The sequence below is a fragment of the Zootoca vivipara genome, chromosome 10 (assembly GCF_965207765.1).
Source record: "Zootoca vivipara chromosome 10, rZooViv2.hap1.1, whole genome shotgun sequence".
Taxonomy (NCBI): domain Eukaryota; kingdom Metazoa; phylum Chordata; class Lepidosauria; order Squamata; family Lacertidae; genus Zootoca; species Zootoca vivipara.
In genome coordinates, this window is record NC_142593.1 from 7269407 (window position 1) to 7295539 (window position 26133).

General features: G+C 44.2%; 1 long non-coding RNA gene across 1 annotated transcript; it reads right to left on the reverse strand.

Moving 5' to 3' along the window:
• Positions 1-10978: 10978 nt before the first annotated feature.
• Positions 10979-24625, reverse strand: LOC148684360 (uncharacterized). Its single transcript, XR_015946126.1, has 4 exons — positions 24493-24625; positions 24238-24372; positions 22378-22472; positions 10979-12522 (listed from the first exon to the last, which is right to left on the reverse strand). It is a non-coding gene; the product is annotated as an uncharacterized LOC148684360 (long non-coding RNA).
• Between the last annotated feature and the right edge of the window lie 1508 nt (positions 24626-26133).

Genomic DNA, 26133 nt, shown 5'->3' on the forward strand with positions numbered 1-26133 from the left:
TGTTGGCAAAAAAACCGATTTAAGCATATTAATTTAAAGCTGACCACATGTGTGATCTGCAGCTGCACAAGTGTTTGCCTTTACCTCTGATTTTTGCACTGGCACCTCTGTGATTTAGGAATATCACCCAGAACCTGGCTGCATGTGAGCTGTAGCTGACTGGAGAAGTACTCACTTTTAATCTTTGAAGCGGGCTCCTACGGTGTCACTGCATCAAAATCAGCCACAGGAGCTTCAACAGTGAAGGAGCAAGGAGAGATCTTTCTGAATGTGAAAAAGAGACAGAACGAGGGTCCACTTCCTCATGGTCTTAGGGGTCTACGGATGGATTAGGGCAGGCACCCCCAACCTTCGGCCCTCCAGTTCCCATCATCCTTGACCACTGGTTCTGTTAGCTAGGGATCATGGGAGTTGTAGGCCAAAACATCTGGAGGGCCACAGGTTGGGGATGCCTGGCTTAGGGGGTAATCCAAACTCAAGATCTGCCAGAATGAGTGGAGTTTGGAATGGGTGTCAACTGAGATCGCCCAAAGTAGCTAAGCTGGAGATGGGGCACAGTGTTAAGTCCTCTAGCCCAGCTGAACCCCGAGCTGAGGCCAGGGTAACTTCTGGAAAGGGGGCATTCTGGGAGAGTGGCACGGGTGTGACAGGGTAGGGCTGGGGCAGGGGCAATTTACCCCTATTCCAAATTCTGATCACCTTGGTCACGTGGGCTAGAAACCCAGCAGAAGACTAGGAGGACCATAGCTCAGTGGTAGAGCATCTGTCTTGCACGCAGAACGTCCCTGCTTCTGCCCCTGACATCTTCAGCTGGGGCTGGAAGAGACTCCCGATTGAAATCCCAAACAGCTTCTACCAGCCAGTGTAGACACTACCGAGCTGGATCTGACTTGCTGTAAGGCAGATTCACATATTCCTAAATTACACTGGGGGAAAAGGTCTTGTAAAAATTTAAAAGCTTGTTTTCCCACTGCCAGACTCGGGCTAGCTCAGCCGGCAGTAACCCTACTCCTGAATGGACTGTGGAATAGGGGCAAATGGCATCAACATCATTTTCTCTGGCATAAATTACTCTGGCTTCATATAGCTTGGAACCGCTGTGAGACCTCCAGGCATAGGGTGGTATATAAATTCAATAAACAATAATAAAAATTATTATAAACCAGTCATCTGCTGTTTTAAACAGGCTGAAACCAAGCCAATTGAATTAAAATTCATGCAGGATACGGCTATCAGTGGTTACTAGCCCTGGCCCCTGATGGCATGCACTGCCTCCAATGCCAGAGGCAGGATAAATACCAGTTTCTGGGAATCACAAATGGGTAGAGTACTGTTGCACCCATGTCCTGCTTGTGGACTTCCTGTAGACATTGGGTTGGCCACAATGAGAACAGGTCACTGGACTCGGGTTTCACACAGCAGGACTTGCGTTCGCCACTCTCTTTTGTGCACCAGAAGAGAACAGGACAGGAGTGAAGGATGCTCAACTAGCTAGTGCGGATTGGGTGTGTGACCTTTATCAGACCAAGGGGCTCATTTCCTCATGGGCAAAAATCCGAGGGCCACATTCCAGTGGCAGGCAAGGCCAGAAGCTGAAGTGGATGAAGGAGCGAGCCATACCTAACACATGTAAGCAAGAGACATTGGACTCAGCTACACTGATAAAGAAAAAGCTAATTATATGTGTACAGTGGTACCTTGGTTTGCGAACAGTCTGGTTTGTGTACGTTTTGGATTACGAACAATTTTTTTGGTTTACGAACAATTTTATTTGGATTACAAACAATCTTTTTTGGAGGTCCCATTGGTGAGAGCGCGCCTTGGCTTACGACCTGTTTTGGTTTACGAACGGACCTCCGGAATGGATTAGGGTTGTAAACCAAGGTACCACTGTACAGTATATTCGATATAACATTGTGCCACCAGATGGCAATGTGGAGTCCCGTTTTTCTCTACCTGTTTTCCCTGTTTAAATTTACGCTTTAAAACTGAAACGCTTCTTTGATGTGTCTAGATCCAGCCATTGTCACAGTTTAAGGACGTGAACTGGAAAGGGGTGTGGCCTAGGAAGAATCCCAAGGGCCAGGCAGAGAGGTTTGGAGGGCTACATTCTGTCCTGATGGCTGATGTAGTAGAACAGGGTTCCCCAACCTTTTCACTTAAGGCTGTCACCCCCAAGGCAGCTAGTTTTTTCAGGCCATCAAAAATGCGGGCCTAATGGAACTGCAGGCCTCCTGCAGAAAGTGGCAGGTCATTTAGACCTTATATGGGCTTCCATATAAGAGGTAAATATCTATAGTTAAAGGCATATATTCTTGCTCTTCTTGGATGAAAACAGTATCAGAAGTAACCTAAGGCTACTCCATTAAATTGAAGGTCTCCCAACATGGCGGGATGTCAAGTTTTGGCTTGACGTGATTTGAAAGCAACAAAGTCCTTTAAAAATGTATTTTATAATGGAAACGCTGACAGACCCTTAACTGCACAGCGTTTTTGGGCGCCACTCTAATAAAAGGTGGCAACAATCCAGGAGTCTTCGCAGCTGCATGTCTAGAGTTTATTAAGTATCTGATTATAGTTTGCAGATCCTTGCCAGATCATAACTCATTTAATACCGACACATTCCACTTCATAATTAGTGTTTTACTAATATGTTCCTAACTGGTACTATGATATTTTTCCTGTTTTAAAAACCAGTGATGCACTGATTTGGCAAATTAAGCAACCTTAGATTTTTGGATCCCAGAGCTAAAACAACTCAAATGCTATATGCCAATGTCTATAAAGAAACCATTCAGCATATGAAATCTCCAAGCAGCCACACACACAAAGCAATACCCTTCCTGGATTCAAAGATTGGCAACAGAGAAATCTTTGAAAAGGCAAGATAAGCAAACAAAACAATGAAAATAAGGGAATTGCTGAGTAGTAATGAATATATTACCATTCTGTGGGACAGATACCTACATAAATTATGGAATAAGGCTGGTTTGCCAAAAGGGAAAGAGGACATTTGCTCTGGCCACTAAGCTGCCTGCGGCTGGAAGTTAAGCAGCCAGTTTTCAGATGCCTCTGCTAAATGCAGCATTATAAAGATTAATGCTGTCATATTTGAAGGCAGAGAAATTAAGTTAAATCTTTTAAAAATTTGATTCTTTCACTGTACTTATAAATTCAAGTCTAGGAATCTCCAGTTTAGTTCACTGATGAACTGGATCCAGGCCTTTCTTGCTCAGCTCCACTCAAGATCCTGTTCAGCAATTCGAGACTTATTAATGTACTGTACATCTCATCTGACTTGTTTTCGCAAGCACAGCAGGATTAATTTTTTTTAAATAATAATTAAAAAGGTATCAATGAAAGCCACTAGTGGCCACAACATTGACACCTGATCCTTGCACAATGTCAGGATCTGTTTCTGCACCACCACCTGAAAATAGCACAATTCTTCACCATCCCTAGCAGAGCATAAGGCAATAATGGGAGAATCCAAAGCAAGAAGGATGGAGATTGGCCTTAGGCCCAGATATTTCTCTCTCATCAACCTTTTGTCATTAAGAAGCATGTCGAATGAAGCCCGTTAGTGGGACTGGTGGTGGCATCTTGGCCCTGGACGCCCCCCCCCCCAGCCAATGAATCTTTGCATATTCATTCTACTGACTTTCAACATCTGTAATGAACTGTAGTGAGACCAGTTGGCACTTATCTGTCTCTGCTGCTCACACTTTTTTTTTGTCTAAACTAAAAGCCATGTTGCTACAGATGGACCTGTCTCTGGATACGTTTTATGTATAACCATGTGTAATATACCGCTTCCATGTGTAAGCCCTCAGGGCATCATTTCAAAAAGTGCTTCTATGAGTGCCAAATGGTACATTGGAAGAGGCCCTTGTGATATATATATAAAGACCTGCTACAAGGAAACCTGGAAACAGCCCCCACCCCACCCCCAATGCATGCCATGTCATTACTCTTTATTGCATATTCTAAAAACCATCCCCACCCCACCCCAAAGTCACATTTTGAAACATGCCTTTATTTCAGGTGATGTCAGAATTTAAGTGTTCTTCCTTCTGCCTTTTTGCATCATCCCCTCCACACACCCCGGTTAAGCCTGAAGCTAGTGAGTAATGAAACACAAGTCCCACGAAGGGGATGCAGACATTTCCAGTAACAGGGTTGATGGTCATTATGACACAGAAAAGCAAGGCAATGAAGGGTGTGTGCAAGGAAAGGGGGTTCAGAACACAAAGCTGAGATTAAAATGTAATAATAGAAATTCACCGTACTCTTCTTTGTATTGATCAATTTTGTAGGGGAGGTCAGGGCTGACCTGAAGGAGCGTCTCCACCCCCATCATTCTGCCCGGACACTGAGGTCCAGCGCCGAGGGCCTTCTGGCGGTTCCCTCACTGCGAAAAGCCAAGTTACATGGAGTCAGGCAGAGGGCCTTCTCGGTAGTGACGCCCGCCCTGTGGACAGGGGCGAACAAAGGCATTGTGACACCTGGGGCGGGGCATTGCTATGTAGGGTGCATGTGCGGCGGCGTTACGTATGACACATGAGCCGTGCGTAGCGATGCCGCACATGCGCTGTACATAGTGGTTTGCCGGCACTCCAGCGCCGTATGGATGGTGCCGGGATCCTCTGCTTGCGGCTGCAGCCACGAACAGAGGATTCTCCATTCATGGCTGTGGCGACAACAGAGGGATCCCACTGCCGTCCATACGGTGCTTGAGCACTGCCGCTGGCAAACAGCTATGTACACACATGCGCTGTACATAGCGGTTTGCTGCCGGCGCCAGGATCCTCTGCTCGTGGCTGCAGAAGGGCCGGGGGGGGCACATAGTCCCGGGTGCAAAATTCTGAGCAGATGTCAGCTTCCGTGCGGATACCCACCCCCAGTGAAGGTGGCAGAGCAGCCCAGCAACCGCAGAAGCTCCACACAGGCCAGGCAGAGGCCTCCGCCAGACTTCCTCGTGCTCTCAAGGGCACATCCTTCAGTCTCCAGGCCGGTGGGGGGTGGGGTCACCCGGACACCGGCAACCCACGTCATGCTCAGGAACACAGACGACACATTTTTCAACTGCTGTTGTCCATATAACCCAAATTTTCAAAATTTAAAACTCTTCTTTCCTTGTAGTCCAAGAGCTGGTAATAAATCTCAAAAGGACCAGCGCCTATTGACTATAAAAAAGGCACATCTGTGTGATTCATTTTGAATCAAAGACATGGATTACTGGAGTTTTGAGCAGCTTTTATTAAAGGATCCAATGGGGTGTTGTTTCACCTTCATTGAGGAATTTGCATGGTAAAAACTAGAAAAATGCAGAGTAAAATTTTGAAGTGGTGATTCTAATACGTGTTAGTGATTGCGAGGACAGATGGTTGGTTTTTTTCTGAGTCCAGGCTAAAGGAGTGTGATCTCGTGAATGCTTCCTGGAGGAAGGCAGGCCAGTAGTTCTCCTGAAACATTATTCCAGGAATCTCAGTGCTTTGTATTGTTTAAAAATTCCCTTTGGGCACCAAAGCTCTGCAATCGCTGCTCTTGCCCTTTCTCTAGCCTGTAACCCAGCCTGGCCCAAAGTGCACATAAACACTTGCGGTGCTTCACATTTACTGCCATATAAGGGGGCAGGGAATAGCTCAGAAAATTGCCTTGTATTTCCTTAATCATATATTTTATTACAGGACACGGTTATCTCTTTTTCATGCAGGGTTGAGTCACGCATGGCTTTAGTTTCTCTGCACACACACACACCCCAATCCCGGCTACACACAGTTTAATGCTCTCAGTAACAAAAGCCAGTTTTTAGATCCAGAACATGCAGTTAAGGAGAAAGCCAAATTTACAGCCCAAATTATTCTGGTAAAGCATTATTATCATGTTGTTGTTTAGTCGTTTAGTCGTGTCCGACTCTTCGTGACCCCATGGACCAGAGCACGCCAGGCACTCCTGTCTTGCACTGCCTCCCGCAGTTTGGTCAAACTCATGTTCGTAGCTTCGAGAACACTGTCCAACCATCTTGTCCTCTGTCGTCCCCTTCTCCTAGTGCCCTCAATCTTTCCCAACATCAGGGTCTTTTCCAAGGATTCTTCTCTTCTCATGAGGTGGCCAAAGTATTGGAGCCTCAGCTTCACGATCTGTCCTTCCAGGGAGCACTCAGGGCTGATTTCCTTAAGAATGGATAGGTTTGATCTTCTTGCAGTCCATGGGACTCTCAAGAGTCTCCTCCAGCACCATAATTCATACAGCTTGCTTATATCAGAGCCACGGTAATTCGGTTTTTGGAACAAAAGCCCTCCATTCACATTTGTTTCTGATACAACAGCCCTCGGTAAATTGTGAAAACCCAGATGTTGCCCAAATGGGACTAATTTAGTGGGATTGTTACTTTCAAAAATAGCAAATGCTAATTTGAGATTTATTTATTTATTAAGCGGGCCCTGGGGAAGAAATCCTCTATGTGATTTATATTGGAAGAAAGAGCTAAGTCAACTAGCTACGAGAACTCAACTCCTAGCATTTTAACTCGCCGAATACAGTGATCCATTCGGTATAAAAAGGGATAATAGGATGCTTCAAGCGTTCTGGTCCCAAGCTGTCTAGGGCTTCATACACCAAACTCAGCACCTTGAATTTAGCCTTGCATTTAGAAGTACAGTTAAGTAGGAATAAAGGAGAGAGAGCTTTCCATTGTCACACCCAGAATATGGCACTACTCACCTGCCCAGGGCCGGCCCTATGGCCAGGCTAGATGGCGCAGGGCGCCAGGGCGCCGGCCCGCCAGGGGGGGCGCCGGCCGCTCCACCGCGCAGCAGCGCCCTCGGCAGCAGCGCTGCGCGCTAAGCCCGCCCGCCTGCCACGCAGCAGTGCCCTCTAAGCCCGCGCTCCCATCGTGGAGCAGCGCCCTCGGCAGCCGTGCTGCTGGCTGAGCCCGGCCACCCACCTGCCTGTCGCACTGGAAAACAGGGCGCCGGGGGGCGCCGGAGGGATCCGTCGCACCGCGGCGCCAGAGGTGCTTAAGACAGCCCTGCACCTGCCAAAATATATGTCTAGCTCCCTTCTTAATGATGTTCTAGCAGACCTTCTGCCTGTTTTTCCTTGGTGTTTAAAGCTGTTACGTACTTTGTCTCCACACCAGGCACAGATTTACGTATAAGCTAAACAAGCGATAGCTTAGGACCCCCAAAAAATTCAAGGAAAAAAACACCTGGATGTACATTCCCAAAATATAAGATTAAAAAACAAATAAAATAAAAACCTACTTACAGCAGCAGTGTTTTGTGTTGTGTAGGCTCCTATGATGTAAGTAATAGGCCCCGCCTGCTAGCCTGCTCCCTAACGTATCACTTCTTAATTATATTTCAGTTCAACAATTACTTTGATAAAATGCATATTTTGTTATGTGCAAATGGCTTTAGATACCTGTTAGGTCCATAAATTACCATATAGCATATATTCAACACAAAAAAGTGACAATTTGTTGTTGACAAAGGACAGCTGGACATATAAAGGGCCCCATTACCTTCAGTAGCTTAGGGCCTCATCAAACCTAAATGCGGCCCTGCCCCACACCCATATGCGTACACACACACAAACACAAAAAATCATGTATAATTTTTTCAACAGAACCGAGGATATTTGCAGCTGGGAAGCCAGCTGTCCATCGGATTCCTTTCGCTTGAGTGGAGTTGGTCTCTGGCCCAACAGTGAGACTTTTGATCCTTCCTGCAAAGGGATTTTGGCTGCGTTCAGTCTCCTGCACTTTCGAGGTTCTCAGTGTTGCAAAGATACAATGTTGTATGTGTGTGTGAGAGAGAAAGCAGGGGCAAAACTAGGCTTTATTTCACCCGGGGCCAAAGACCCAATTTGGCACCCCCATGCTAGGACACACAATCTAGGAGCCTCGATGGCACCTCTCTGGAGGTTTCACCCAGGGCAAAACCTTTGGCTAAACCACACACCCACACCCTGTTAGCTACAGATTTGCACATTTGTTCCTTATGGTAGCATGACCATTATACAGCTGTTGTAAAATATGATTGATAGCCAAACTGACAGGATTTAAATCCTTTGTGGTAAGGAAAGTGGTATTGGACTAACCACCGGGCACTCTCTAATCCCCCCCCCTTTTTATCTGAAAACTTGCTTGTAAGTTGCAGGGCAGGGTAATGTGTTGCAGTTTATTTAACCAAGAGGACGTCCTTAATGCGGTCTGAGGGACCTTTGCAGTGGTTTGAGGGATCTTAGTATGTGGAGAAACAAAAAGCTGGCGTTTGCCACATGAGAGGAACTGCAGTCTTTTGCCGATATGTCGATTGGGAGACCTGAATAAACACTGTTTTAGTAGCTTGCTACCAAATATAAATGTGCAAGTAAACACATTGGGGTTTGTTGTTTTTTTAAAGAGAGAGAGGGTCACAAGCTAATTGCCAGAGGGGATAAAGTTGCTACTGAGGACCTGGGAATGTGCAAGACATGAGGTTGCTTGAACTTACCTCAGCTCTGCTGCCAACTGGGTAATGTGGTGGACAGAAAAGTTGATAAAAGTCTGGGCTATTTAACATTTGGAGGTGTTCCAGTTAGCTGGGGAAGGAAGGCCAGAGGGGGCTTGCGCACCACTTACTTTGCATTCCACACACCGCAACAAACACAATGCGCACAGTCCCCTCTTAGACCCCGACAAGAGCAAAAAGCAGCAGTCGGTCTGCGAACTGTCAGCCATTCACCACAGCATTCCAAAGCCGTGCCAGCCCAGGGATGGGAAAGTGGCGACTTTTCGATGAATCTACATGAAAATCTGCCAGGCTTTGAGGTTGATGAAAAATCACATCGAATTGCAGTCATCGTTCTAATTATGCCATTACAAGAGCTAATCCACCCTGATTAGAAACAGTCCCATTAACAAACCACAGGCTTTTTAACCTCTTTTCAAATGGCTACAGCAGAACCACTTTTCAAAACATCTACATAGAAAATAAATAAATCTCGAAAGTGTAGAAACACACTGTTTCAGAAGTACTTGCTTCCTAGTGGGAAAGGGCAGGTTTCTTCTCCCTTGCCATTTTTTAACCATTCAAGCTGCAATATATCTAGTGATTACAGAAGAGATATTTTTTTAAAAGCAGGCCTGTATCATAGCTGCCAAGTCTCCCGTTTTCCCCGGGAAATCCCCGTTTTTCTAGCTGTTCCTAGCTGAAAAAACGGATTTTTTTTGTTTTTCCCCGGTTTAGTCTGGCGCGGCGGCCATTTTGGAACTGGGTGGAGCATGCTCAGAAGCGACTTTTGATGCTGCTCTGCCCAGTTCCAAAATGGCTGCAGTGCGACTTCTGGCGTGGCGGCTATTTTGGAACTGGGCAAAGCAGCATGAAAAGTCACTTCTGAGCATGCTCCGCCCAGTTCCAAAATGGTGGCAGCGCTACTTCCGGTCTGCTATATCCGGTCCGGTCCCTTATTTCTCCGACAGGAACTTGGCAGGTATGCTGTATTTCTGTTGATTTGTACAGAATCAGATGAATGTCGTTATTCAGTGATAGGAAATCCCACTATTCCCCATCAGTTGTTTATATCTGACCCATCTCCATTTGCAGTCTTTGTAGCTCTCCTAGAAGGAACGGACTTCCTCCATTCATGGGTGTGATCAAGAAGGCTTAGAATAGCTCTTCCCAAAGGAGTGGGTCCACTATCATTCTGAAGTATGAATTGCATATTCGAGGGTGCAGCTAGGCTTTCTTTCACCCGGGTCAAAGACTCAGTTTGGCACACCTCCATGTGCATCTGCATACGCACAACACACACACACACACACCCCTCAACACATTTGCTCTTATAGGGCATGAAAAGTAGGCAAGATATTATCTGAATACAAATACAAAGTTTTGTTTTTTATATAGTATATAATCTTTTCTTATTATAAAATAGTATATTGATATATAATATTTTAATTGATTTCCAACATAATGTACACAACAAAATATCTAACATAACTTATAACAGCAAGTAAAAAAAAATGCATTATTGTTAAAAAAAAATGCATTACCAGGCTTTCCCCCCACTATGAATCCATTTCAAGAGTGGATTGGCAAATCCTATTACACTAAACAGAATATTATAACTGCAAGATAAATAATATAATGTAAATCATATGCATACATACCTACACCCTGAATGTCACATTCACTGTGTTGGAAAATCAAATGCAAGCCTCCATAGCCACTTCAGAAAATATGGCAACTATTACAACAAAGCAACAACCACACACACAAAACACACTTTTTTTTTGCAAGATATTTTAATTTGGGTGAGTATTCAGTCCTGGGAATATTAAAGCAGGAAAACCACTCCCCCACCCCAAGATGCTAAAACCTCCTAGTCTCAATTTGGAGGATAATACTTAAACTTTTACCTATGTTCTTAATTCTTTTTAAACCTCTTGCAATTTTACAGCAGCTGAAAAATCCCTTCACCATCTTCCACATTCTTACAATGGATTACTACATGGGATTACCATCTCAATAAAAACTAGGGCTGTCTTAAATGGGATGTAGACTGGAATCAGATTTTGTAGACCCTGTTATGTGGAACTCCCTATTTGATGTCTAACTAGTAAACCTCCTTGCATTTGAAAGAAATGTTTGTACCCTAAAGTCATATCCAGGCATTGAATGATTTTTCCTTGGCTGAGTTTATGATTAAATTGCTGCTGTTTTAGTCCATACCTGCCAAGTTGCTGTCGGAGAAATAAGGGACCGGGCGGAAGTACCAGACCGGAAGTAGCGCTGCCGCCATTTTGGAACTGGGCGGAGCATGCTCAGAAGTGACTTTTGATGCTGCTTTGCCCAGTTCCAAAATGGCCACCGTGCCAGAAGTCGCACTGCAGCCATTTTGGAACTGGGCAGAGCAGCATCAAAAGTCACTTCTGAGCATGCTCCGCCCAGTTCCAAAATGGCCACCGCGCCAGAATAAACCGGGGGGAAACAAAAAAAAAATCCGTTTTTTCAGCTAGGAACAGGTGGAAAAACAGGGATTTCCCGGGGAATATGGGAGACTTGGCAGCTATGTTTTAGTCTTTTGGGGTACAGTATTCCGTTTTGTTTTCTTCTTTTTTTGAAGTTCTACATTTTACTGACTGCATTTTTAATTGAAATTTAATAATAATAATAAAATAAAAATAAACTGTGTTTTCCATCTGCAAGAGAACTTGACTTAAAATACCAGTGACATCTGGCGGACTTCGGCTTCATCTGACATTACAGAAAGCCTAGCACTTAGCTTGGGGTCGGCTTCTCTATACTGATGATATGCCTTTGATTTCCTGTTCTGTATGCCTAAACTGGCCTTCAAGCAAAGAGCAGGCTGTTCCAGAAGAAAATCACCTCTCTCATTACCTGTCATACAGGACACACAAGTGTTTATATGATGCTTCTCAAAATATTCTGGACCTGTCATGCTCTTTCTTTCAAGTTCTTTAGGTTTTTCTTTAGGAAGGAATGTGACTTGGGGAGAGTCCTGAGGGTTAGAGAGAGAAGCTGGGGGGCTCCATTTGTTCCTCTGGACCCAAGGTTCCCCAGCCCTGATTTAGATACTTGAACAACAGCAATATTCCTTGTGTTTTTGCAAAATGCTTCTATATACTAGTACAGGAGCTCCTGGTCGGGTAAATGCCCTTTACCTGAAAGAAAAAAGTCTTCTGAGCTTCTCTGAGACAGCAATCCTATGCACACTTTCCTAAAAGTAAGCCCCATGGAAGACAGTCGGAAACACCCAGGTGATTGTGCTGCATAAATGTTAAGTCAATGAGGCCTCACAGCTGACTTATTGCTGCTCTTCTCTCGACAGCAGACCAAAGATCTCTGCCAAACCATGCGGTGTGGTTTTGGCACCATGACCTACTTCCCACAGAAAAGCAAGTGAAGAATTGCACTTCTTGTTTGGGAGAGAAGGCTGGGCTTGAAGCATTTAGCTGTGGCTCAGGGCACAAGAAGTGACTGCTTTAGCTGCCTCTTAACACTTGGGCTTATCCACTCTCCCAGTGGACATCTCACAAAAATATGTACATTTGTAGCCTTGGATATCCTGGTTATGTCCCAGGTTCTTTTTTCCATTGATCTTTAGGTTAGGTTTTCTTTTCATGGTTCCAACCCACTGCCCAAATTAAAAATTGGGAGCAGGCAGACTGGAGATGAACTGCTTATTTTGAATTTTCATTATTTATCAGTGTTACATTTATACCCCTCCTGCTTTTCCTCCCAGTTCAAGGTGGCATCCAAGGGTCTCATTTCCCCCATGTTATCCTCACAACTTCCCTGTGAGGTAGGTTAGGCTGAGAGTTCATGCCTGGCCCGAGGGCCTACAGGGAGGTTTGTGGCTGAGTTGTGGTTTTAACCCTGCATGATTAGTTGACCTCAATGACAGCTTTTTGGAGTCATTTCCTTCACCATAGATGTGTATATTTAGTGTTCTGCACTTCCAGTTCTTCATAGTTTTGTCATTAAGCAACTCCTTGCAGTCTTCATTCAGCTGAAATGTTAACCAACAAACATATACAAATCACCGAAATACTCTAGACAATAGTCCAACTGAAATAAAAGTGCTACTTTAAAGACATGAAAATGTGAATACTAAAAAGTAAAACAGGAATGCAGAGCTTTCTTTCTTTCTTTCTTTCTTTCTTTCTTTCTTTCTTTCTTTCTTTCTTTCTTTCTTTCTTTCTTTCTTTCTGTTTAGCTCAAACAGCCTACGGATAAATAATCCCTAGTCCCCAGAGGAGATCTTATTGCTAATATAGTTCATAAGCTGAGGGGGGAAAGCAGGATGTCAGAAGTGATTTCCACCACGAGAATCCAAAAGCACAACTCCACTCATAACATTTCGCAAACCCCTGGGGGTCTCCAAATGTCTGGAACCAGGAAAAAGCCGGGCAAAGTTCACAAACGTGAAGAGCATTCGGAAGGAGGATAGGCCAGACCAACTACCCACAAAACATCTGGCCAAAAGAGAGTTCTAAATGAAAGGTGATGGGAGATTCTTGCAAAATCGAGAAGGAACTGTATGTACCACTCATTCAAGGAACTTTTGGGAATTCTCTGCCCCTCTTCTTTTCACAGTATGTCACTCTATCTCAGACCCCCTTTCCATAAAAGTATATAATAAGTACCATAATATCTCTATCCCCCTCAGTGGGCTTTTTTAATGCCTGCAATGTACAGTATTACTCCACCCCCACCCCCAAAACCTGGAGAAATCAACAAGTTACAAGGTTTACACTTTCCCTCTGGTGTTTGTCTTCTCGCTTGCTTATATTCCACCTACAGACCAGATTTCTCAGGGTAGACTGTCAATATACTTACAATAGAATAATAGTGACTAAGAAGGGGGAAACAAGGATTCAACTCCCACCCCTCAATCCTCTGAATTCCTGGGCCTCCCAAAAGATCATGACTCAGAAGAACCTAGGCACAGATATGGCAGCCCAAGAAGCCAGATGTTAGTGGGACTTCTTCTGGGTTATTGTTGCTGCCACCGCCATCTTTTGTGACTTCTGGGGCTCTGGTGGCAGGCAATTGACCAGGGGTACAGAACTTGGCCAGCTGGATTTTGAATTCCCTCATGGCCAGCAGGCCACTTTGATACATGGGTAGGTCTGCCCAGCTGTTAATCACAAAACATCACCAAGATGTCAGCTGAGCCAAGTTCAAAGGAAAGAATCAGGACTTGCTCCCAAGGCATTCCTGGTTCTTCCCTTCTTCCCTTTGCACCCCAGTTTGAACTCAAGCTGGGCTGCAAAGGAAGATCCCTGCCAAAAGGGGTTTCTCAGATGTCACTGATCCCTGTCAATTACAGGGTTTGCAGGCCCAGCTGATCAGCTAGTTTCAGTGCTGGTTTGCAAATCCTGCTTTTGAAATGGAATTGGCTCCACCTAGGAGCTCCAAAGTGGGACATCTCCTACCGGTACTACAGCTTGCATTTATTTGTTGTCTTCACCTGCCCCACATCTGATGTCACTTGTGTGGGGCAGGTGGATGTGGTTTGGGGGAAATGGTGTCACCAGCCAAATTAGGACCCATTTGGGGCCCAATTAAATTTGTTGAAGAGAGGTTCCCCATCATAGACTTGGGATGTGCAGAAAGGTCTTCTAAACTGCTTATGAAATACCCTGTAATGTGCTGTTCCATGGCCTCACGGAAGTGATTCCACATTGTGTGAGTTTCTGCAAGCATCTGCAGGAATACAATGCCATGGGCTGTCCTCCTTTGAAATTTAATGTATGTAAATGTTTTCAAAATAATTCTTTTGAAAACCTTTTTTAGTAATAATAAATTCTGCTCTTTTGGCTTCCCATATCTAACTCAATGCAATGCAAAAGGAGCAACACATGGCTGGGCATTCTCATAGCTGCCAAGTTTTCCCTTTTCTCGCGAGGAAGCCTATTCAGCATAAGGGAATTTCCCTTAAAAAAAGGGAGAACTTGGCAGCTATGCATTCTGGATTCTAGAAGTGACATTTGCAGGGGCTCTCAGCACCTCAGACACCCACTGGGTGGGATTCAGTCATAAAGAGGAAGTGTACACAATAAAAGCTACAGTATGTGCATAGATAGATAGATAGACAGACATGGTTTTTAAAAAAATTATCTGACTTCCTGTGGTTGTTGCTCAGACAAGAACAGACTTATCTCCTTAAAAAAAAGTGTACTGGTACAAAGAACTATAGACTTTTAAGTCTTAAGGGCATGCCTTCATAACCAATGTAATTAGAAGAGCTCAGTGTATTTGTAAATGTTTTCATTTCAAAACAAACTAATTACAATGTTAATTCTTTTAGATGTGTTTTATGATGGGTGGTTGGCTGCCCATGTACAGTAATGCAGGTGGGATAGGAAATCCTCAGGTCAGGTGAGTCAGGAGATAGGCTGGTGATGCCAAGGTGTGGTTATGTCATGGGCACAGCACCAATGCAGACTCTGTTTCAAGACCTGATGACCTCTGCCAAAGCACCTTCAGGTTACCATCATTTTACCTGTTTCCCCTCTGAACAGCCCTGAGTGTTCCTTGGTGTAAGAGAGAGGGCTTGCAGAGAGCAGCCCACTCTGCTCACTTCTACCAGCTGGGAGAGCAGCAGCGAGAGCAGCAAGTCTGGGAGGGAAAACCAGGAACAGGAAGTGGTAAAGAAGGGTCCAGGGCTCTGCAGAGTCCTGGAGGCTCATCTCCAGGCTGGGAGCAGGGAAGCTGGGGCGGAGCTAGCTTCAGCAGGGGCTGGAAGGGAGGGGGTAGGTAGAACGGCACCTCAGGAGCCTGGTTTGGGACCACGGAGGACCCATAGAGCAAGGAGGAGGGGCGTTTGGATGCCCAGTCTTAAAACGGGGGGTCAGAGCCCGCGAGACGCCATTGCGGGCTTCTGCCCCATGCAGAGCAGACATGATTTGAGACATCTCACCACTGTATATAGCATGCATAATAAAACTCTGAAAAATCCGGACGATGTGTGGAGTGCTTACTCGGGAGTAGCCAACACCCTTCTGTGACACTTGGGTATCAAAAGAGATCACTTTAGCTTTTTGGTCTGCTCACTACGGTAGTAAATGAGAGTGGGACCTGCAACAAAACATTGCTGTGTAGGATAAGCGTGTCCTTCTAGTCTTCCAGTCAGCCAGCCATGCCCCTTCCTCAGGTCACAAAATGTTTTGGCATCACAAAATCACTGCGGTGGACCTGTGCGGTTGGTCAGTAAAACAATATTTCTTTTCGTTTTAAAAAGTGACTTGTTACAATTTGGGTATAGCAGAGTAAAAAGCTGAATCTCTGTGCAGACTGTTATATTTTGATAATCAGCTGGATTTGTGCTAGGTTCTTTTTGATGCTGCATTTTCTACAACATACATATTTTTCTAGAAAAAAATACAGCAGAGGGATCCTATACTAGAGAGCCAGTGTGGTGTAGTGGTTAAGAGCAGTAGACTCGTAATCTGGTGAACCGGGTTCGCGTCCCCGCTCCTCCACATGCAGCTGCTGGGTGACCTTGGACTAGTCACACTTCTTTGAAGTCTCTCAGCCCCACTCACCTCACAGAGTGCTTGTTGTGGGAGAGGAAGGGAAAGGAGAATGTTAGCCGCTTTGAGACTCCTTAGAGTAGTGATAAAGCAGGATATCAAATCCAAACTCTTATTCTATACTAGGACCTGTATGTGCAGTTTATCACATTTCCTAAAACTACCAAAACAGCAGCAGCAACCTAAAAGGAGAAAAAAAATTGTTTGCAATGTTGATCCCATAGCACAGCTTCTTTGAACGTAGAGAGGCATACATCCAAAATGTTGCAAATCCGTTATAACTTGGAGTGTTGCCGTGCCATTTTATGATTTTATTGCTTGTGGCATTATCAGTTTGTTTTGCCATCCGGTTTTTATTCAGTAAGTTTTTATGATAATTTGTGATGATCCATGCTGTTACTTATTAAAAAGTCTACTTTCTTAGCTACCATTACCTTTGGGACCAGTGATGAATAAATCTATCTGTCTTTCTATCTTTTTTAGGGCCCCACACTTCCTTCTTTATTCAAGATTAAATAAAAAACAGATCTGATACACAGAAGATAAAGAAGAAAACTTTAAGTTCTATCAGAATCAAAGAATATGAAGCCCCTCTAAATGAAAATTTGATACAGGAAGAAGATGGTTGAACAAACTTCCTGTGGGCTAAAAGATCAAATGGAATCAAGAGCAGGGTAGTTAATGGAATGCATATTTTGCTGTATTCTGCAAGAAGATAACAGCTGAGTTCTAAAAAATGAAAGGAGAATCCTATATGAAATGAGAAAATATGGTGCTGATGAAAATATCTGATTTCATAAAATTAAGGCCAAAGCTCTTACTCAGGTGTGCATCATATTTACCAGAGCTAAGCATCAATGGCATTTGCTGTTGCAAATAAATCATGAAATATTATTCCCTTTCTAAGGGCCCATCAAGTTTAAGGGTGGATGAGCTGAGAGCTCCAGCGTTTTCCTCCTCCAGCTCACCACCCACCTCCATGTTCATTCATTTCACTCTTCCTGAGCGGAGAAGCTGGCCTGACTCACTTTGGCCCATCAGCTCCAATGACCTTAGTTATGAGATGGTTAGTAGTGGGGTTAGGAGAGAGCTTCCACTCCTCCCTCCCCTGCTCACCATGAATGGAGCTCTGGAAAGGCTTGCATCCTGTAGCAAAGTCCCAACCCCCCAATCCCTTGTCTGCTTACTTTATTATTATTATTTATTATTTATACCCCGTCCATCTGGCTGGGTTTCCCCCGCCACTCTTGGTAGCTTCCAACAAATACCAAAATACATAAAAATATCACGGATTTAAAACTTCCCTAAACAGGGCTGTTTTTAGGTGTTTTCTAAATGTCAGGTAGTTGTTTATCTCCTTGACCTCCGATGCAAGGCTGGGCGCCACTACCGAGAAGGCCCTCTGCCTGGTTCCCTGTAGCTTTGCTTCTCGCAGTGAGGGAACCACCAGAAGGCCCTTGGCGCTGGATCTCAGTGTCCGGGCTGAACAATGGAGGTGGAGATGCTCCTTTAGGTATATAGGACCAAGGCCGTTTAGGGCTTTAAAGGTCAGCACCAACACTTTGAATTGTGCTCGGAAACGTACTGGGAGCCAATGTAGATCTTTCAAGACCGGTGTTATATGGTCTCGGCGGCCGCTCCCAGTCGCCAGTCTAGCTGCCGCATTCTGGATTAATTGCAGTTTCCGGGTCACCTTCAAAGGTAGCCTCACGTAGAGCGCATTGCAGTAGTCCAAGCAGGAGATAACTAGAGCATGCACCACTCTGGTGAGACATTCTGTGGGCAGGTAGGGTCTCAGCCTGCGTACCAGATGGAGCTGGTGGACAGCCACCCTGGACACAGAATTACCCTCTAACAAGCAAAGTGAGGAAGATACATGAATCAAGAGCTTTTGTGGGAATACCTGCTTGGTGGAAGAATCCAAAATCAATTTCCAAACTAGCCAGTTGCCCTCAGATGCCTTGAGGGATGCTGTCCCCTTGCCAAAGTCATTGTTGAATTCCCAGTCTAATTGGCTTCACCATGTGGAATGGAGGAGTGGGGCCGGGGGGCATTTTTTCCTTTCCCTCAGTAGCAAAATGCCCTAGACCTGCCCTGACAGCCATCTTGTATTTGTGAAAAACCCAAGAAAGACCGAAACATCTGGTGATTGCTTACTGCTACTCCCTCAAAGCCTGAACAGAACATAAAAATGGATATTTTTCAACATGCTTTTTGTCTTCATTCCTTTTGGCCTTGGAAAACCCTGTTCCCTTCCCCCAACTTCTATTGACTGGGGTATCCTGAGTAACCCCTCTCCTAATTCAGAATTGCTCTGTTAATCAGCCAGATTTTAAAACTTTTTAATAAACTAAAAAGGTGCACCAAATAATCAGATGGCATCTAAAATGCCCCAAAAGATTATTTCCAATAGAAATGAGGAATGGTGAGATAGAATCCATTTGGCCCCAACAGCCCCTGCCCCGATGGGGTCAGAAAATGTCTGCCTGAGGGAATAGTGCAGAAATCAGTTCAGCAGTTAGAAAATAGAATCTACTTGCATCAGCAGTCCAACACCCAAAAACTACCCTATGAGCAGAAAATGTCTCCAGAGCCACCCCCCCACAACGCCCCCTTTCAAGTTTGCCATAAGATGCTGTGTAAGCTAGCTAGTCCAGACAGTCAGTCACAAGATGATGAGGTGACTGGTGTCTGTTTTTAAACTTACATAGGTCACAGTTGCAGGCAGGACAGGAGGGGAGGGGGAAAGGAGATATAAAAAGGTCTGTTTTTGCCTGTCAGGTTTTGTTTTTGCTGAACAAGTTTACTGGAACAACAGCCTCCTTGGTGGCCAAATTCCTTTTTCTGGCCCTTAAGCGTCATAAGGTTAAAATTGACAGCATTGACATGGGTCTAAATGTATAGCTTCTTTCTTATTGTCGGTTTAAGTTCCTTTAGATGTTTGATGTTTTAATTTGTATGGATAAATGCTTATTTCTGACTGACGGTCGAATAAAGTCTGATTGATTGTTTTTGCCTGCTATTGCAATGTCTCCCAAAAAGAGGAACTGTCGAGACAGACTCCCAGAAAGAGGAACTGCTTAGGAAAGGACTCTTTTGCTGCTTGTTTGCAAAATTATGTAATCTCACTCTGCACATGCTCTTGTACCCGTGTCTGGAAGTTGTTTGTGACGCACTATAAAAGTGAGCCCCAAATAGCAATCGGGGCTCAGCCTTTGAGAATGATCTCGCTGATGCCAGCTGCAACTTAATAAACCAGGCCTTCCTCGGAGAACCCAGTGCCTGTCATTATTGACTAGGAAAATCCTGCAACAGTATCTCTTATAAAAACTGCAGGTGGCAAGCAACGTTAGATTTCAATTGCATGTATTGATTGCATATTATGTATTTACTTTTTGCTTGTGATTTTGTGATTGTAATTTGTGTGAAGCACTTAGGGATTTTGTTATATTAAGACAGATCTTAAAAGAGTTGTTCTCTCCCAGACAGGAGAATGCCTTTTCTAAACACGTATGCATCATGTAAAAACAAAGAAGATATGCTTCCTGCTTCATAAATATCCAGTGCTTTTTTTCGGGGGGGGGCATTTTGTGAATCTAAGTTTGGCCTCATTGAGGGGCAGTATTTCAATATGAGTAGGAAAACGAGAGTACCCCTAAACATTTTTTTAAGGAAAAAAAGCACTGTAACTATCCACATGCAAATATATGCACATTTTATAGTTTAATAGACTAACACTCATAGGATAAACTGATTGAAATTTATTTAATTTAATGTTAATGAATTGTGTTCTTTAATTGGATTTTAGCCCTCAGTTGCATTTTAGCCATTTCATTGGATTTTAGCAAGTCAAACTAGGCAAAGTGCTTTATCATTAATGTGCTGTCAAAGATCCTGGGGAATCAGGCTGAGAAGTAGCAAATTCCTCAATGAAATCCATAAATTAGCAGGGCCTGCTTCTGCTAACCACCCTACTGCACCATCCTAAAACTAAAGAGGAATGCAGAATTGTCTATAGACCAAGGCTCATTTAAGTATACACTCGAGTATAAGCTGACCCAAATATAAGCCGAAGCACCTAATTTTACCTCAAAAAACTGGGAAAACTTATTGACTTGAGTATAAGCCGAGGGTGGGAAATGCAGCAGCTACTGGTAAATTTCAAAATAACAATAAATACCATCCTATGCCTTTCCCAGCTGTCGGCGGTGGGGTGGGGGGAGAAGCAGTGAGAAAGGATCCCTTCCTGGCCGCTTCTCCCTCCGCACCAGCCTTTCTCCGCCACCGCCCACCTCACTCGAATATAAGACGAGGGCGGCTTTTCCAGCACATTTTTGGTGCTGAAAAAGTAGGCTTATACTCAAGTATATATGGTACTTTGTTTTAGCAGGGTTCATAAAATGAACTTGCTTCAAGACTGGAAATGATGACTTTTGCAGCACCGATTATGCCACATGTCCAGGCCTGTCTCTTACAGTCATGCTGTTCTTGTATTTTGCACAAGATGCCTCAGCTATAACGAGTCTGGAATTGGCACTTAGCTGACAATTTTCTTGATGATGCTCGAGGCAGAACGCAATTCACCACATTCTGTTGCAGCAGAATGCCCTTGGCTGGGCAGATTGCACTGTCGTCCCAGCATGCTTTCTTTGGTAAGCAAAAGAGGAGAGAGCAGAAGCAATCCCATCAGATCTCATCTCTAGTGACCTCGCCTTGGAAATAGTGCAGAAAACAAACACCTTTCAGAATGCACCAGTTGTGCCAGAAAAATTCATCAAAGTCTTGGTAGCACGGGGCATCATTTGCAAAGCATATGAATTCCTATTCCATGCTTTTTGTTACTCTCCAGTTGGAGCACAATGGGTCTTTTGATATTTGCAAAGCATTTCTTTCCAAAATATTCTCCTAGAAACTGGATAAAAATCCCTTGTTATAGCAACAGGCTCTGTTCCCAGGCATACATTACCATATTATGCTATCAATACTGTAGCATTAACCTCAGGTTGGTTAGGTTCAGATATGTTTGTATAAACAGCCCTTTAACCTTTTTTTTAAAAAAAAAGAGGCTTCAAAATTGCTCATGAATCTGTCATTTCCAGCTGAGTGAAGAGGGAACAGGCACCAGTTAAATTATGCACATTCTGTAGGATCAAATGGGCATTTATCTGTGAACTGGGCCATAAGACTGCAATTCTAAGCAGTCTCACAATTAATTCTTCAGCAGTGCTGCCCAATTAGGACAAATGCTTCTTTTCTAGTTTAATTAGAGATGGGTAAGCTTTTTGGCACTTATTTGTATAAAATATGTGCTCATTAAACACGGCTTGGAGCTTATTCAGCTCGTTATCAGTGTCCTAGAGTGGTGGAGCAGGGTGGGAAACAAAATATTTTTCCCACTGCCTCAGCCAGTTTTGTGAGCCTCTTAGCTGCTACAAGCCTGATGAGCAAGTACGCAGGTGTCCCAAAAATACATGCCATTACTTCTTTGAACAAGCAAGCCTCTTGGATAGCAGTTGAGGCATTTTTAAACTTTCAGTTGCCAGAAAGGCCATTTCTGCTGCGCCCTGCTTACATGTATCTGTGCCATGTGATGTGACTCAGTTTGGCTAATATAGTCCCACCAGTATTGCGATGGGAATTTTTAAAGTGGCATACTTAAGGCACTATATACAGCAGTGCAATAATACACAAATTCCTGCTAAACATTTACCCAAAAAGAAATCACGTATGCATATAATTCTCACTGATACGTTAAATGCCAGTTATTCTCTCTCTCCCTCTCCCACTCTCTCTCATTAAGGCCATGTAAGCAACCCAAGAAGAAGGCACCTGCTTGAGCATTGTGTATTGAAAGCTGCCCATTCCAGCCTACTGTAAATACAGGGCACTCAATGTTTGGGTTTAGAATAGATCTCCTATGCCCTTTTGTATCTCCACCAAGCTCCGAGGTCTTGGCAGTGGAGGCAAGTGAGAAACCATTTAATAAGTTCCAGTTTCTTGATATTTATTCATGGCTCAGGAGCAAGAAACCTATTGCACACAACAGTGTGATGCCAGGGCAACTAGAAGAACTGCGAAATGGGGTGGGGAGAACACCAAACCAATTTGTCAAAAGCTTGGAACTTTGTTCAGCCATGTATCAAACAATTTCTTAAGGGGAGACTGCTCAGGCAAGCCAACAGTGGACAAAAACTACATCAGCTATTGCCAACTGGGTGCCCTCCAGATGTTTTGGACTACAGATCCCATCAGTCCTAGCCAGCACTACAGTCCAACCCTATGCATGTTTATTCAGGGTATATCCCATTGTACTCAATGGCGCTTACTCTGTCTGAGGAAAATGTGATGAGGACTGCATTCCCATTCTCGTTTGTTCTAATCCTGCACTGCTGTACTTCCTCTTCTTCCAAAACACTTCTGTCTGCAAAGAAAGAAAACATCCCAAGAGTTGAGAGGATGATAAAAGCTTCAAAAAGGATTAAAAGCTGAGTTCTGGGAGTGGAAGAGAGTTTGGACAAGCACATACAACTAATGGCAGAGAAGTGCCAGGATTTTGACTTGGGCCAAGAAGACAGTAAATTGTTCAGACAGGTTTTGGTTGGGTTTCTGCTTTCCAAAACACTCCATCTCACAAGTCTAGAAAACATTACTGCAAGTGGGAAAAGTTAACATATATCAAAATGAGAAAACTTTTTTGTGTGACAGATTCCCTAAGGAATACATAACAACATATTCTTCAGAAGGTCAATGTGTTTAGTGTTTGCTTAGCACTCAGAGAAAGCTTTTATATAACATTTGTGTAAAATATTTTATTTCATCCAAAATATCAGGTTTATGGAGGGAAAGTGCCAGAAAGCAAACTCACCTTTTTGCATTGATGGTATTTTTATGAGTAAAGGGACCCCTGACCGTTAGGTCCAGTCACGGACGACTCTGGGGTTGCGGCGCTCATTTCGCTTTACTGGCCAAGGGAGCCAGTGTTTGTCCACAGATAGCTTCCGGGTCATGTGGCCAGCATGACTAAGGCACTTCTGGTGAACCAGAGCAGCGCATGGAAATGCCGTTTACCTTCCCGCCAGAGTGGTACCTATTTATCTACTTGCCCTTTGTGCTTTCAAACTGCTAGGTTGGCAGGAGCAGGGACTGAGCAATGGGAGCTCACCCCGTCGCGGGGATTCAAACCACTGACCTTCTGACCGGCAAGCCCTAGGCTCTGTGGTTTAGACCACAGCGCCACCCGCGTCCCTGAGATTTTTGTGAACACCTTTTTTAAAAAAATGTAATTGAGATTGTTGCAATCCTACAGTTTAGAACATCTTCAGCACATGGACAGAGCACATGACTCTGGTCGTGATTTATCACCTTCCTCACCTCCATCCCTCCTCGGTGGGCGGTATTAGTGGCAGCTCCCTTCCCTTCCCCCCCTCAGCTGGCCCGGGGCTAGGGCACATGTAGGCATCCCTTTGCAGGCCATGAGGATAATGAGGCGCTGCCACTGCCCCAGCTCTGAAGGCTCGGCCCAGGCTTGGCTTGCCTCCCCGTAACTCCTGTCATCAATGAGGGAGCCTGTCATGGGACGCCTGGTTGCGCCCCCTCAGAAATCTATGTCTGGAGCCATGGGCCATGCCCCCCCCATGCTACGCCACTGCAAGGAAGGGAGGCAGCCCAATTAATCTTACAGTGGAACCTCGGTTTATGAACACCTCGGTTTACGAATTTTCGGTATACGAACGCCGCCGACCCACCTGGAATGGATTAATTCACTTTCCATTACTTTCAATGGGAAAGTTCGCTTCAGTTTATGAACGCTTCAGTTTATGAACAGACTTCCGGAACCAATTGTGTTCATAAACCGAGGTACCACTGTAGTAGGATTTACTTCTGAGTAAAGACATGTACAATTGCAGTGTCCATCTGTGCTTTTTCTTCCCTGGCTTCCCATTCCCTCCAATCCATTCATTTGAGCTGTGGAATTCTGGGGACCCAAAAAAAGCTCATTTAGACATTTCGTGTGGATACACTGGAGTGTGAATAATTTGGGGGAAAGCATGGTCATTTCCATGACTTTAATTTAGCTCAAGCAGATTTAAAGCATCACACTTGTTAGGGGTTAACAGCATACAGTATACTGGAAGGAATTTTTTACTTTGTTTCAACTACGCCAGACCAACATGGCTGCTACCTACCTGTAACTAGCATATAGATGCTGCAGACATTTTTCAGGTTGGAACTGGTCAATTTGTATTTAAGCAAACTACCTGGGCTGAGATTGTTCTCCTGGTCATTAGGTAAGTATCCTGAGTATTATGGATCCTTTTTTCCTGTGGAAATCAGAAGGGCACAGGTCCATTAAATATCCCAAAATGACATCAATGCATATCTGAAAAATGTATGCAAGCTGATTACTTTCTACTATTTAAAGCTTTAATCACATGACTTACCTGGGAGTAAAGTCCTACTGAGCACAGGTTACATGACTAAACATGGTTATGATTGAGCTGACCATCTGCAAGCCACGTATTTAAAGAATACAACTGAGCATTTTGCAAATCATGCAGCTGGTTACCACGGTTGATTTTCTGGCTTCTGCTTACTTTAAAACCAGCAGTGAATGACTTTTATGGAAAATAACCCGCCCCCAAACAATACACTTGGAAAACTCTCAGCGGGATCACACTTGGCTAGCCCAGTTACTGGATAATATGAGCTATTTTATTTAATTAAGAGAGAAGCCTGGATGCAGGATGGAGCTAGGAAAACATATTACCAGGTGCTTACCACATGAGCAGGTGAAAGCAATAAAGTGGGTTTGGAAAAGCTTTATAATCTTTGACATGTATTTCCATAATGCAGTCAGCTGGAGGGCAGCATTAGTATGTTAAGAAAGGTTTTGTGATTCAAAATTGGCGATCAATCGTTGGCACGAACAATTAATTTAAGAAGCCACAGCCCACAGAACGCCTAGAGGCACTGTGAGGATTTTTTTTTTAAAAAAACTTATTTTTATTTATATATATCATATGTGGCGCTTGGGAGTGGCTGTCCATTTTCCAAATATGAAAATACACAAAAAGGTTTTGCCAAGTATGCTTTGTTTTTACATAAATGAATATAAATAATTTGTTTTAAACAAATAAGCTCGATTCCCAAAGTCTTAACCTACAGGGGTGTCCGACCCCTCTTTATATGTGAATGTGCATTGCTTCACTCACTTCGAAATGTGGTAGACTCATCCTGCGGGGCACAGAGGGTGAAGAGCACTGGGGGGGCACCTGGTTTGTGCCCCCTCCCAAGATTCTGCGCCCGGAGCCACGGACCTCCTGACCCCCCTGTGCTACGCCACTGTGCAAAGCAGGTGCTCTGTCACTGAGCTATGTCCCTTCCTAGCACCCACAGGCTAAGTCTGCAGCATACATGCACGTATTCATGTTTAGGGAAGCTTTTAATATCTGAAGGACGATTGTATTTTAATATTTTGTTGGAAGCCGCCCAAAGTGGCTGGGGTATAAATGGGCGGGGTATAAATAAATAAATAAAAATAATAATTCATTTAATTTGCCTTTCCATAGTTAAAATCAGTGCTTTTTCTGGGGGTACGCAGGGGTACACATACCCCTAAACATTTTGTGAATCTAACGGGAGATGAAACTAAAAATGTTTTTAAAAAATTAGTTTCTTCTCTAGCAAAGTGAATCGTCAGTTCCGTTGCTACCCCTGATCATAGCTGCCAAGTCTCCCGTATTCCCCGGGAAATCCCCATTTTTCCAGCTGTTCCTAGCTGAAAAAACGGACTTTTTTGTTTTTCCCCGGTTTATTCTGGCACGGTGGCCATTTTGGAACTGGACGGAGCATGCTCAGAAGCGACTTTTGATGTGCGACTTCTGGCGCGGCAGCCATTTTGGAACTGGGCAAAGCAGCATCAAAAGTCACTTCTGAGCATGCTCCATCCAGTTCCAAATGGTGGCAGCGCTACTTCCGGCCTGCTACTTCTGCCCGGTCCCTTATTTCTCCGACAGCAACTTGGCAGGTATGCCCCTGATGTCGGCCTCATTTCCTGTCATGGTGTTTCCTGAGTCTGAGAC